Source organism: Centropristis striata, chromosome 10 (assembly GCF_030273125.1).
Source record: "Centropristis striata isolate RG_2023a ecotype Rhode Island chromosome 10, C.striata_1.0, whole genome shotgun sequence".
In the NCBI taxonomy this organism is placed as follows: Eukaryota; Metazoa; Chordata; class Actinopteri; order Perciformes; family Serranidae; genus Centropristis; species Centropristis striata.
The window spans coordinates 4862563-4874911 of NC_081526.1; positions in this window are offsets into that span (position 1 = coordinate 4862563).

A 12349-nucleotide genomic window follows, 5' to 3' on the forward strand; every position below is an offset into this window, starting at 1 on the left:
CTGATTAGAATATAAAGGGTGGTCACACCAAATGTTGATTTGATTTAGATTTTTCTTCTGTTCACTCACTTTTGTATTTAGATAATAATTTCCGTATCAAATAAACTTAAAATTTATATCATTCTTGTCTTCACTTTTCAACACAATGAAGAAATACAAGGCTACAATGAATCACAGTCAAAGTGAAGTTACTGCAGTCTGCTTTGGTTTTATGTTAAATTCATATTTACACCAGCAGCTACTGAAAGTTAACAGAATGTAGAATCTGTCTCAGCTTAGAGAGAATGACTCTGTAAATGTCAGTATACTTGCTTCAATTACATTCTTTGTTTATACAAACAAACAGTCAAATATCACTTCAGTGAGTCTGTTCTCAGCAGGCAGATTGTCTTAATCCTCACATCCAGAATGAAGTTCAAGCTGCAAGTTTTTTTTATGTTGATTCCGATAAATTGCATTTTTGCCTCAATAAAGCGGTCAGATTTGGAACCCTTAGGTATATGCGTATTTCTCCTTTTTGCATTTAATGTTGCTGAAATATGATCAATAAGCTGAAGTTACACCTCGGAGGTTTGTGTGCTTCTTCTCCCGGAATAGAAAATGTCTCATTTTCGGGAAGATGTTTATTCCTTAGTGGTGACTTCCCTTAACATTCAATCAACAAAACGGATTGAGAAATGACTATTGGCAGCGGTTTCTGAGTGAAGTGGTAAATATGTTTTTACAACCTTCGTAGTTCAAGGAGAAAGACCTCGTACAATTCCAGAAATCATGACAGAGCTATGATTTATCACCCCATAAAAGACATAGCAGGATGAGTAAGATTGCATCCGGGAAATGACAATAAGGGCTGAGAGATGATGGAAACATCTGGCAATCACTGTCACTGTTGGCCAAATGGGTTTGTCTTCATGTGGTAAACAAAGCATGCAATCACTTCCTGTTGATCTATTATCTGGTTTCACATTTCAACACATTAGTTGACATCAAACCCCTGTGGAACAAAGGATTGTGGGAATGGATCGGTCATTAGGTTAATCACTTTCTGGACTGTGTGTGTGAACTTTTTAGTTGTGTTGTTTATAACAGCATACAATACATTCAGGATGATTTTTAATTTATTTTTATGGCGTATGCTTTGAGCTCCTAGAACTCATTCTTTAATCATCTGTTGTTACTTGGTAGCAAGATGTATTAGCTGTTATCTCTATCTGATAAGGTTATGATTACAAAATAATGTTTTATATAAACCACAACAGTTCTATCCCCACTTATTTATCAGAGGTGTGAATCAGCAGAGGCCCCATGATACGATTTTATCCCGATACTTGAGTCACGATATGATATTATTGCGATTTTTAAGCATGTTGCGATATGGTGAGTATTGTGATACAATATATATATGACGCCTATTGATTCATTAGATCTTATAGTTTGATATGATACCAGTATGTCCAGTTTATTTCTAAAAGTGAGTCCACTATGGTCTCCTGAATGGATGGATGGATGGATGGATGGATAGATAGATATATTTAGATAGATAGATAGATAGATAGATATATTTATCCCTGAAGGGAAATTCGGTTGTCACAGCAGTCCGGTATTTAAGTACAATAAAATACAATAGAATAGGACCCTTAAGAAGTTAAAAAGAAGATCCCCCCCCCCACTTCTATCATTTGTCCAAATCCAAATAGTGTTGTTGGTTAAAACAATACAGATGTTGCCACAAACAGAAGAATCTCAGCAAGAATCTGCTCTGTTATTTTTCCAACTTGACTTGTCTAGTCAGCACAAAACTAACTCCAGCTCCACCTGCATGTAGTGTCTCCTGCAGCTTGTTATTCCTACTGATGTTTGGTTCACTTTCCCAGCCATTAGCCCTTTCCACAAAGTTTCTACTGCCTTGTCAGCAGGCTTCCCCTCCCAATTACTGCCACTGCAGAAACTCCAGCTTTGCACTCTGATTCAGCAATTAATGCTCTGCACCAGTGCTCTGGACAGTGACCCACTGTGCTCCCCACTGCCTCTTTAGGCTTCAGGGTGCGTCTGGAGGGCACTACGGTGCACTTGGAGCTCGACCAGAACAGTAGAAAATGTTTTTCAAGGCCAGGAGACGCTCACCGGGAAGCATTACTCCCTGGAAAAGGTGCCAAGTGTTCCAGGTGATGAATGTGATGTGGTTTCCTGAGGAGAAAAGGAAAGATGTCTCAGTTGTCTTCTTTAGTTTTATTTTGACAGATTCCACTTGAAGGTGTGCAGCAAAACCAGGAGTAATTCAATTTACAGAGTGTTAAATTTAACACTTTTTCTGAGTTTATGTACACTGCAAAAAAAGAAATGTTGGATTAACTCAAAATTTCAAGGTAACAAACTTCAATGAAATTTTAAGTTGGACAATTAAACTAAATATTTTAAGTTTTGTTTTTGAGTTTGCTCAACTCTGAATTTCTCTGGCATGATTGTAACGCCGCTATGAAATGTCAGCTAATGTTGCGACCACAATTTTGAGTTAGCATTGATACGCTAATGGCTACTCTTGTAGCTGTAACAAGCAGCACCGCTAGCATCAGTTAGCCGCTAGCATCAGTTAGCTGCTAGACATTTCACAACAAAGAAATAAGAGTTAGCAGAACTATTGTCCCTTGTTGTGAACCCCAACTTAAAGATATAAGTAACAACAACTCACCAACTTGTTTTTGAGCAGGCAACTGGCTTTGTTGTGCTAACTTTCATTATTGCCCTAAATGTCAGTAATTTATATTTCCAATTTTTTTGGAAACACTTTGAAAAGTGTTAATATTTAATTAAACTCTTTAATAGTGTTAAATATTTGACACCCTCGGTGTTGTTTTATGACACGACATAGGTGCACTTTTAACTCGAAATTGTGTTATTCCATTTCACTTTGAGTGTTAATTTTTAACATACATCGTGTTATTTTATGACACATTAAAAGTGTATTTTCAACGCTAAAAGTGTTAATTTTTAACATACATTGTGTTACTTTGACACATTAAAGTGTATTTTTAACCCTAAAATCATATTATTTCCTTTCACTAATGTGATAATTAACATTCATTGTTTTGTTTTACGATGCACTAAAAGTGCATTCTGTCTTTCGCCAAACATACAAGTCACTAAATCTGAAAATCAACTCCAACTGAAGTGAATCTAACTCAGGTGTGACCTTTTTGATCACTACAAGTGTTAAAAAAAAACTCCAAAATCAACACTTACCAACTCAAAATGATTAACTCTGAAAAAACAACACTACAGATTTTGCTATGTGCATTGTTCTGCAGCATTATGTGCAAAAAATGTGATGTTCTTGATTGTTACGGATGGGAAAACATCTTGTCACATCTCATCATGTGCAATGAGAAAGTAAAGGGAAGATGGAGGGCGGAGGGGTTTCACTAATGCCTTTGTGCATTCATCATATTTCCAAGTCATTGACCCCAAAAGAGTCACTCTAAATCAATTATTCAATCCCAGATGTGAATCCATCATCATTTGAAAAAGGCGATAGCTAATGACAAATGGTCATGGAACTAGCTGTTGTCTTTGTGCAGCTATTTAAAGGTGCTGATAGAAACTTGTTTATCCAGCCTCTTCACACTCTGCTGACTTGGCAATGATTTACAACAGCCGCCTTTGTTCTGCTTACTGCACAGAAGAAGTATTTAAAAATGCACATTGTTTCACATTACACTGGTCTCAATGCAGCTTTGGTTTGTATTTTTGAAGATAAAAAAAATCTGAGCATGCTACTGTATACACTGCAAAAAAAGAAAAGTTGGGTGAACTCAAAATTTCAAGGCAACAAACTTTGATAAAATTTTAAGTTGGACAATTAAACTAAATATTTTAAGTCTGAATTCAACTCAACTCTCATTTTACATTGTAATAACTTTTAATCCTTACTTCTGCTAACTTCTGCAATGTGCTGAATTGGCACGATTGTAACGGTGCTATGAAATGTCAGCTAATGTTGCGACCACAATTTTGAGTTAGCATTGATACGCTAATGGCTACTCTTGTAGCTGTAACAAGCAATGCCGCTAAGTTAGCCGATAGCATCAGTTCGCCGCTAGCATCACTTAGCCGCTAGCTTTCGCTAATGAATTTCACCGCTTCAGATTTTTGTCAACTCAACTGTAAGTTCTACCAACTTATAATTTTACATTGTAATAACTTTTAATTCTTACTTCTGCTAACTTCTGCAATGTGCTGAATTGGCACGATTGTAACGCCGCTATGAAATGTCAGCTAATGTTGCAAACACAATTTTGAGTTAGCATTGATACGCTAATGGCTACTCTTGTAGCTGTAACAAGCAGTGCCGCTAGCATCTGTTAGCCGCTAGCGCCAGTTAGCCGCTAGCGCCAGTTAGCCGCTAGCTTTCGCTAATGAATTTCACTGGTTTCCCGCATTTCACAACAAAGAAATAAGAGTTGGCAGAACTATTGTCCCTTGTTGTGAACCCGAACTTAAATATATAAGTAACAACAACTTGGTTTTGAGCATATAACTGGCTTCCTTTTTTGTGCTAACTTACATTATTGCCCTAAATGTCAATAATTTATATTTCCAAGTTTTACCAACTTAAATCACTGTTTTAGGCAAAAAAATACAAGTTTTTGTCTTTTTTGCAGTGTATACATGTACATCTCTCTGAGCATGTAGATATCAATATTTTATTCAAAAGCTCCATTTGTAGCCTGCTCTCAGACAAACCAAATGTAATAAATGCTTTCAAGCGCATCAACGTCCTCTACCTCAGGAAGGTTTTTCTTTTCTTCTTCTTTTGTCCCGGTGTTACCTCATATCTAATGCGACACTGGTGTATCGCTCCATGCTGGGAACAAAGTCGGCTTTCATTTTGCTACAGCCCTAGTGCTGCTGTATGATTTAATGACAGTCATTGGGGTATGAAAGAGTGGAGGGAGGATTGTATAACCCTGCAAAGATGCCTGGTGTGAACAACTCACCATTCTATCATTTTTATTTTCAAAGATCTCCTGCAAAATCTGTCTCAGTATATAACTCCTCTTCTAAAATTTAAAACCACTGCTCACCAGACCAGATCTCAGGACTGTTTACCCCTCAGGAAAATAATGAACTTGGAAGACTTCCTTTCAATACTTTGCACCTTACAAATGGAGTGAATACAGTAGATATCAAACTGTTTTTTCATTGTTTTTAATAATGTGTGTGACTGTCTTTGATGCTGTATGATATGTGCATTTGCTATGTCTGATATATCTTGGTGTCAATGAGAATATAAGATTAAAAGCAGCATTACGTTGAATTGTTATTTTTTGTTTATTTGGCGCCTCTATACTACAAAGCCTAATTGAAGTAACTATATTTTTGGTGAAATTGAGTCATAATTAAAAATGTCTGTTTTATCTTGGGACAAAGTTTTAGATTTCAAATTTGCTTTATTTCAGATAAATAATGGTATGAAAAATTCAGCAACTACAAAATCCAACTCAAAACCAAAGCAGAAGTTCACTTACCGCAGTCTGATTTGTTTTTTTCAGATTTTCACGTTAAATCTACAACATTTTTGTCTTTCTACAACATTTTTTACAGTGTAGCAAGGCAGCTAATATTCACGTTACTAGTCCAACAGAAAGAAGATTAGCTTGGTGTCTGTCTGCAGCCTTTTATATTATGGATTCTTAAAAAGTCACACTTGTAGAGGTGTGGCAGAGCAGCTGTAGGACATCAGAGTGAAAACCAGACATTTTTTTATCCATAAAACGTAATCCAGTTTCACCAAAATCAATGAAATAGCTGGTGGTGTATTAGTGCCATAAAGCCACTTCTTGCAGCACTCATCAAAGTAACATCATGTAAGAACCAGGCGGTAACCTCCTGGTCTGAGCAGGGAGGCAAACGAGGAAGTGCCTTAAGCTGCATTCTACTGGAAATTCCAGCAGGGGGCGCTAAGTGTGGCTGCAGAAGCATTTCTGTCCATTCATTTCAGTGCAAAATGAGAAAACTTCTCACTTGATTTATTTCCTAAGAAATGTTTTTTAGGACAACACTATGGTCTCAATCACTAGTAAAAAATCTTCTTCAAGACAATCTGATGTTAATAGTGTAAATAATGGCCCCATTTAGAAGAAAATAGAAGATAAAGAATCGTATGATTTGGGACAGGGCTACCTTTGATTGACAGGTCACTAACAAGGCGAGCCATCATCAGGAGAGAAGCAGAATGATGCGTATCCATGGCAACGTGTCAATAAAGTTATATATAACGTTATATAGATATGAAAAAGGACGTTTAGTGGTTTGGTCTTTGACCCTTTCACTGTATTTTCACTTGATGACAGTTTATTTGAACGTTTTGTTCATTAAATGTCTTGTTCTTTTAATGCTCCAGTCATTATTTTATTAATATTTATATACAGTCTATGGTAAGAACAGGCTTTCAGGGTGCAGAGTTGAATGATTGAGGCACCAGTCGGCCTATTAAATGTCAGTGAAGCATCAAAATGATTTTGAAACAGTTATTTTAAAGCAAAATTGTTATGTTAAGTCACTTTGTAAACAGGTTATGTTTGCTGATATCCAGCGCTTTTTATCTGTCTCATGATACTTTGTATTTCTTTATTAATGATGAATCACTTACATAGCTATTAGCCGTGGGCAAAACCCTGGAATTATAATATATTCAAGAAGTAAATTAAAAATACTTGACTAGCATCTGATGAAACAGACAATAAAGCTTCTTGTCCCAGGTTATTGCTTGTTTTTAGGAGCTTGGAAGAGCTTTATTGTTCAGCATCAACATAAAATTTAACATCAGCCCTTCAAGGCAAACTCAATTAGAAAACTGATCATATGACATCCAATAGGTAGCTAACAAACAAATGTAACACATATCCCTGTGTCCCCAGATTATATATAGAGACGTGCTAATGAACATCTGCCTCTGATAAACACCTCATCAAAGGGTGATTATATCGCTAGAAATAAATCCATAAGTCCTTTGAAACATGCCTCATTACCTCCAGCAGGGAAGGTGGAAGGCAGCTCTGTTTTCTCTCCTGCTGGTTTGTCTCTGTCGTTTTTTCTAAGATGATCTAAAAGCATATTTGATATGGAGGAAGATTTAGAAGATAAATCACTCTTGACCCAACCGTCTGTTGATTAAAGCTCAGATCTATTACTGATACAGGATCATTTTAATGTGCTGTGTGGATGAAAAGTATTGAGGAAAGTGTGAGATGAAGGATTCTTGATTTCTGGCAGTAAACCAAACTTTTTGTTAGGGATGGGAATAATAATTAATTGATGATCGATTCATGGTCGTTAAGAATTTGGTTGATCACGTGGAATTACATTGCAATAACAATTATAAAACACACAGAAACACAAGAGTATTAATTTGAGCAAAACTAGCTTACTGTATCAAACCTTGCTAGCATGAATTACTGAGTTTTATTTGATTCAAAACTTATTTAAACACAAAACACATTTAAATATGAAGATTACTGTGAAAAAAAGGATTCTTGATTCCTGGCAGTAAACCAAACTTTTTGTTAGGGGTGGGAATAATTAATCCATGATCGATTGATGGTCGTTAAGAATTTGGTTGATCACGTGGAATTTTTAATCGATCTGTGTATTTTTTAATTTTATCTATGACTGTGTATCAGTATCACTGAACTGAAACACGGCCAACCATTCCATGTGTCAATCAGCCAATGACCTGAGAATTAAGTTGGATAAAGCTACAGTTTACAAACTAAAGGTTGCAATAACAATTATAAAACACACAGAAACACAAGAGTATTAATTTGAGCAAAACTAGCTTACTGTATCAAACCTTGCTAGCATGAATTACTGAGTTTTATTTGATCCAAAACTTATTTAAACACAAAACACATTTAAATATGAAGATTACTGTGAAAACTTACCTCACGCACTGAAAAAAAATAATTTTTTTGGCCCTGTAATTATTATTTCAATCATCTTTATAAATTCTGCAAATAAATATGAATTCAGTGTTTTTACTTTAGAATAGCAGTTTTTCATGTAGTGCATTACTTAGTGATTGTTTGTTATTATGTGTCCTCAGTTTTGTATCTAAATTGAATCATTCGTTCCAAATAATATTCACTAAACCAGTTCATTGGCTTCATTAGTTGATATTTCCAAGTAAAATGTAATTGAGGGACATCAGTGAATCTGTAATTTACTTGTGTATTTTCATTTTTTAAAAAAACAAGTGGTTCTATTAAATAAATATTACTTAGAAACAGCCTGAGTTAAGATTACAAACACTTTCTGTGTGGAAAAACTAGCTAGCTTTTTTTAAGTAAATGTCACTCACACATTATCTTTACAGTTTAATCTCAGTTGGTTTAGTTTTACGATTGACAGGATCAAGTCTCTTTTCGTCCTTTCAAAATAAAAGCATCCGTTATCAAAACAGGCTTTTGCACAGTACAAGATGTCAAATAATGTAACCACAAAAGAATGATAAACGTGAAATACTTTTTCCACCTACAGTGTATTTATTTGAACTTATACATATAATTACTTAATTAAAAAAAAAATTCTGAGTATTTACACATTTCGTCAATATTGAGCAGAACATATTCTAAAACCAACCATTTTTTTCTAAAGTTTTAACAAATTATGTAAAATTCGTTATGTACCATAATGTTCCAATTTGAACGTGGATTGTATTTTTTTTTTTTACATTTTAGTTCACTTTTATTTTCCTCTATATCGATATAGATATCAGAATAATGAAAAAAATGACTGGTAACACCAACTGACAATGGGTTAGATCACGTCATTGACCCATATATATCTTTTAATTTGCCCATGTATGCATGCAGCGATTAATCGATTAATCGATCGTTCACATTATAGATAATCAAGTTGGCAGGTTTCTTCCATGCACCCATCCCTACTTTTTTTTTCTACATTTTTAGTGCAATTTGTTCATTTGTTGCAAGACTTAATATCCAAAAGACTGGGGTTTGTGCAGAGTTTGGGTCTAAAAAATGTGAGCATATCCGTTAAACCTAAATTTAGCTGTGTCCTCTTGGAATAATGCACCAAGTATCTGAGGATTCACAGTCCTTTATTATTATATATTTTATATTAGTTATTGTTGAGGCTAAAGCTCATAGTTCAACAAGTCTGGTTAATAAAAAGGGGAAAAAAACATGAGCTTTTTCTTCATTATTCCATGACAGTAATAAAATAGCATCCATTATATGATGTTTACTCAAAACCCTTTGTGTGAGTTGGCTGACTCTTCCATATTAATTTTATTCAAGAAATCTCTTCGTAATTCACTTTGCTCTGCTCGCTGCATAACAATTTCAATTTCCACCAACTGAAAATATCCATCTGTTTGAGTGGCTCTAATGTTTGCAGTTCTCATAACAAGTAATATAAATATGCAAATGTTTGTTGCGTTCTGGAGCTCCTGAAAAGCTTTTCATTTCACAATCCTTTTGGCCTTTGAAAAAAAAAAATCCTCTTATTGTCCCTTCTGCATACATTGTATCATATAGATTATGTTTTAAGTTTTGTTCTAAAAACTATTTAGTTGTTTTAATGATTTCGGATATTTCCATAAAAGCTAGAATGTGTGTTGCAATCTGGCTCCACCAGACATAGAAAGATGAAAATTGCCTTTTTTTTTTTTTTTTTTTTTACAGCCATTTTCGCTACTTTATGTACCAAGTTACTGCATTTTTCGGCTTCTGGTTAACTTTAATGGGAGGCGACATCATTAAGCTTGGTTGATAACTAAATACAGAATAGAGTCTGGCATCAGTAATTTATTCATGCTCCTATTCCTGGCATAAACATCACATGAGCTAGTGTGGAAAATACTCTAAGTAGTGAGAGGATGGTGACAAGCAGGATGAGTGTGCTTCAAATGGAGTGTGGTCTCGTAGGAATAGAGCCCGGGGCCATGGCATCCATCAGACCATGGATAAATTACTCTGGCATATACTCTTTAGAGCATATACCTTATAAACAGACCAATACTTCATCCAATCTAGCTCTATGTGTGGGAGAACAGATGGGAAACTGCAGTAGTAACAAATGGGAAGAAGACGGGAACAGGCAAAAAAGACACAAAATGACAGAAAGAAAACTAAATTACTTAAATAAAGAAACAAAATGACCAAAAAAAAGAAAATATAAAAAAATTATAAAAAAAAAAAAAGACACAGAATTACCAAAAAAGAGACAAAATTATTAAAAAAGAAACAAAATTATTTTTAAAAAAAGACACACACAACACGGTAAAGTGCCTTTCATAGAAAACTCAGATGGGAAACTGCAGTAGCAACAAATGAAAATAATACGGGCATGGGCAAAAAAGACACAAAATGACAGAAAGAAAACTGAATTACTTTAAAAAAAGAAGCAAAATGACCAAAAAAAGACTTAATTACCAAAAAAGGCATAAAATTATTTAAAAAAGAAACAAAATTACCAAAAAAAGACACACAATTATTAAAAAATGAACAAAATTATTAAAAAATGAACAAAATTATTAAAAAAAGACACACATAACACGGTAAAGTGTCATTCATATAAAACTCAGATGGGAAACTGCAGTAGTAACAAATGAAAAGAATACGGGCACGGGCAAAAAAGACACAAAATGACAGAAAAAAAACTAAATTACTTAAAAAAAGAAACAAAGTGATCAAAAAAAGACAAAGAATTACCAAAAATGACACAAAATTATTTTAAAAAGACACAAAATTACCAAAAAAAGACAAAGAATTACTAAAAAAGACACAAAATAATTAAAAAAGACACAAAATTATTAAAAAAGAAACAAAATTATTAAAAAAAGACACAAAATTATATAAAAAAAAAAAGACACACACAACACGGTAAAGTGCCATTCATATAAAACGGAAAGAAAACTAAATTACTTTAAAAAAAGAAACAAAATGACCAAATAAAGACACAGAATTACCAAAAAAGACACAAAATTATTTAAAAAAGACACAAAATTTCCAAAAAAGACACAGAATTACCAAAAAAGACACAAAATTATTAAAAAAGAAACAAAATTATTAAAAAAAGACACAAAATTATAAAAAAAGACACAAAATTACCCAAAAAAGTTAAAGGGACCTTCCACACACAGCACAGTAAAATGCCATTCATATAAAACTCAGATGGGAAACTGCAGTAGTAACAAATGAAAAGAATACGGGCATGGAGTCTGATGTTTATTTGCCAAAAATGCTTGTTTATTCCACATGGGTCTGTGTGTTTTGGCTTTATGTAATATTCATGCATGCTTGAATACGCTCCCTGATGAAAAAGGCTGCTTGAAGACGCTGTGTTGTGTGAGTCCAGACATTGATTTGATTGGAGTAATGTGTCAATCTCTGCTGTACCTTGGTGGTCAGATTAATTTGTCACTCTCCCGCTGCCTTTGAGAACAGTTGTTACTAAGCGGGATGGACAGTATGAAGCTGATCTGAGAGCGTTTCCTCCCAGCCGGGCCCACATAAAGAAATGTAGGTTCTGGACCATCAGGCTGCATTGATGCATGTAGGAGGCTCCTCTGACAGCTCGTCCCTTTGGCTCAGGCGCTCCGCTCCTTTGTGGTGCAGCAATAAATGTGTTCAATTCTCTATGTGTGTGTGTGTGCAAGGAGACATAGTGGGAAATACTATTTATAAATGATCACAAATTGAAAATGAAAGACTTAACACGAAAGACATATACCCTCCACCAGTGGCGGACTCAGACTGTTAGAAGGGCAGGGGCGAAAAAATGAAAAGGGCATGAAGAACCTGATAATGAAATAAATTCCCGATAATGTAATAAAAATCTGCACGTGAGTCCAATGAAAATGTAGTAAAACCTGATAATGTAATAACTTCCCGATAATGTAATAAAGTGCATTTCCCAATAATGTAATTATGGAAGCCCTGAACCGCAAGTGAAGAATTTTTTTTTTGAGATGTTATCTTGTTATTTCGAGATCATATCTCGTTATTTCAAGATAATATCTCATTATTTCGAGATAATACACATATGTAAAAAAAAAAAAAGAATTAAAAAAAAAAAAATCTTCCAAAATTTTTTTTTTCTTCAGATATTATCTCATTATTTCGAGATAATATCTCGTAATTACGAGATAATATCTCGTTATTTCGAGATAACACACCTATGTAAAAAAAAAAAAATTTTGGAAGATTTTTTTTTTTTAATTCTTTTTTTTTTTTTTTACATATGTGTATTATCTCGAAATAATGAGATATGATCTCGAAATAACAAGATAACATCTCAAAAAAAGAATTTCTTCACTTGCGGTTCA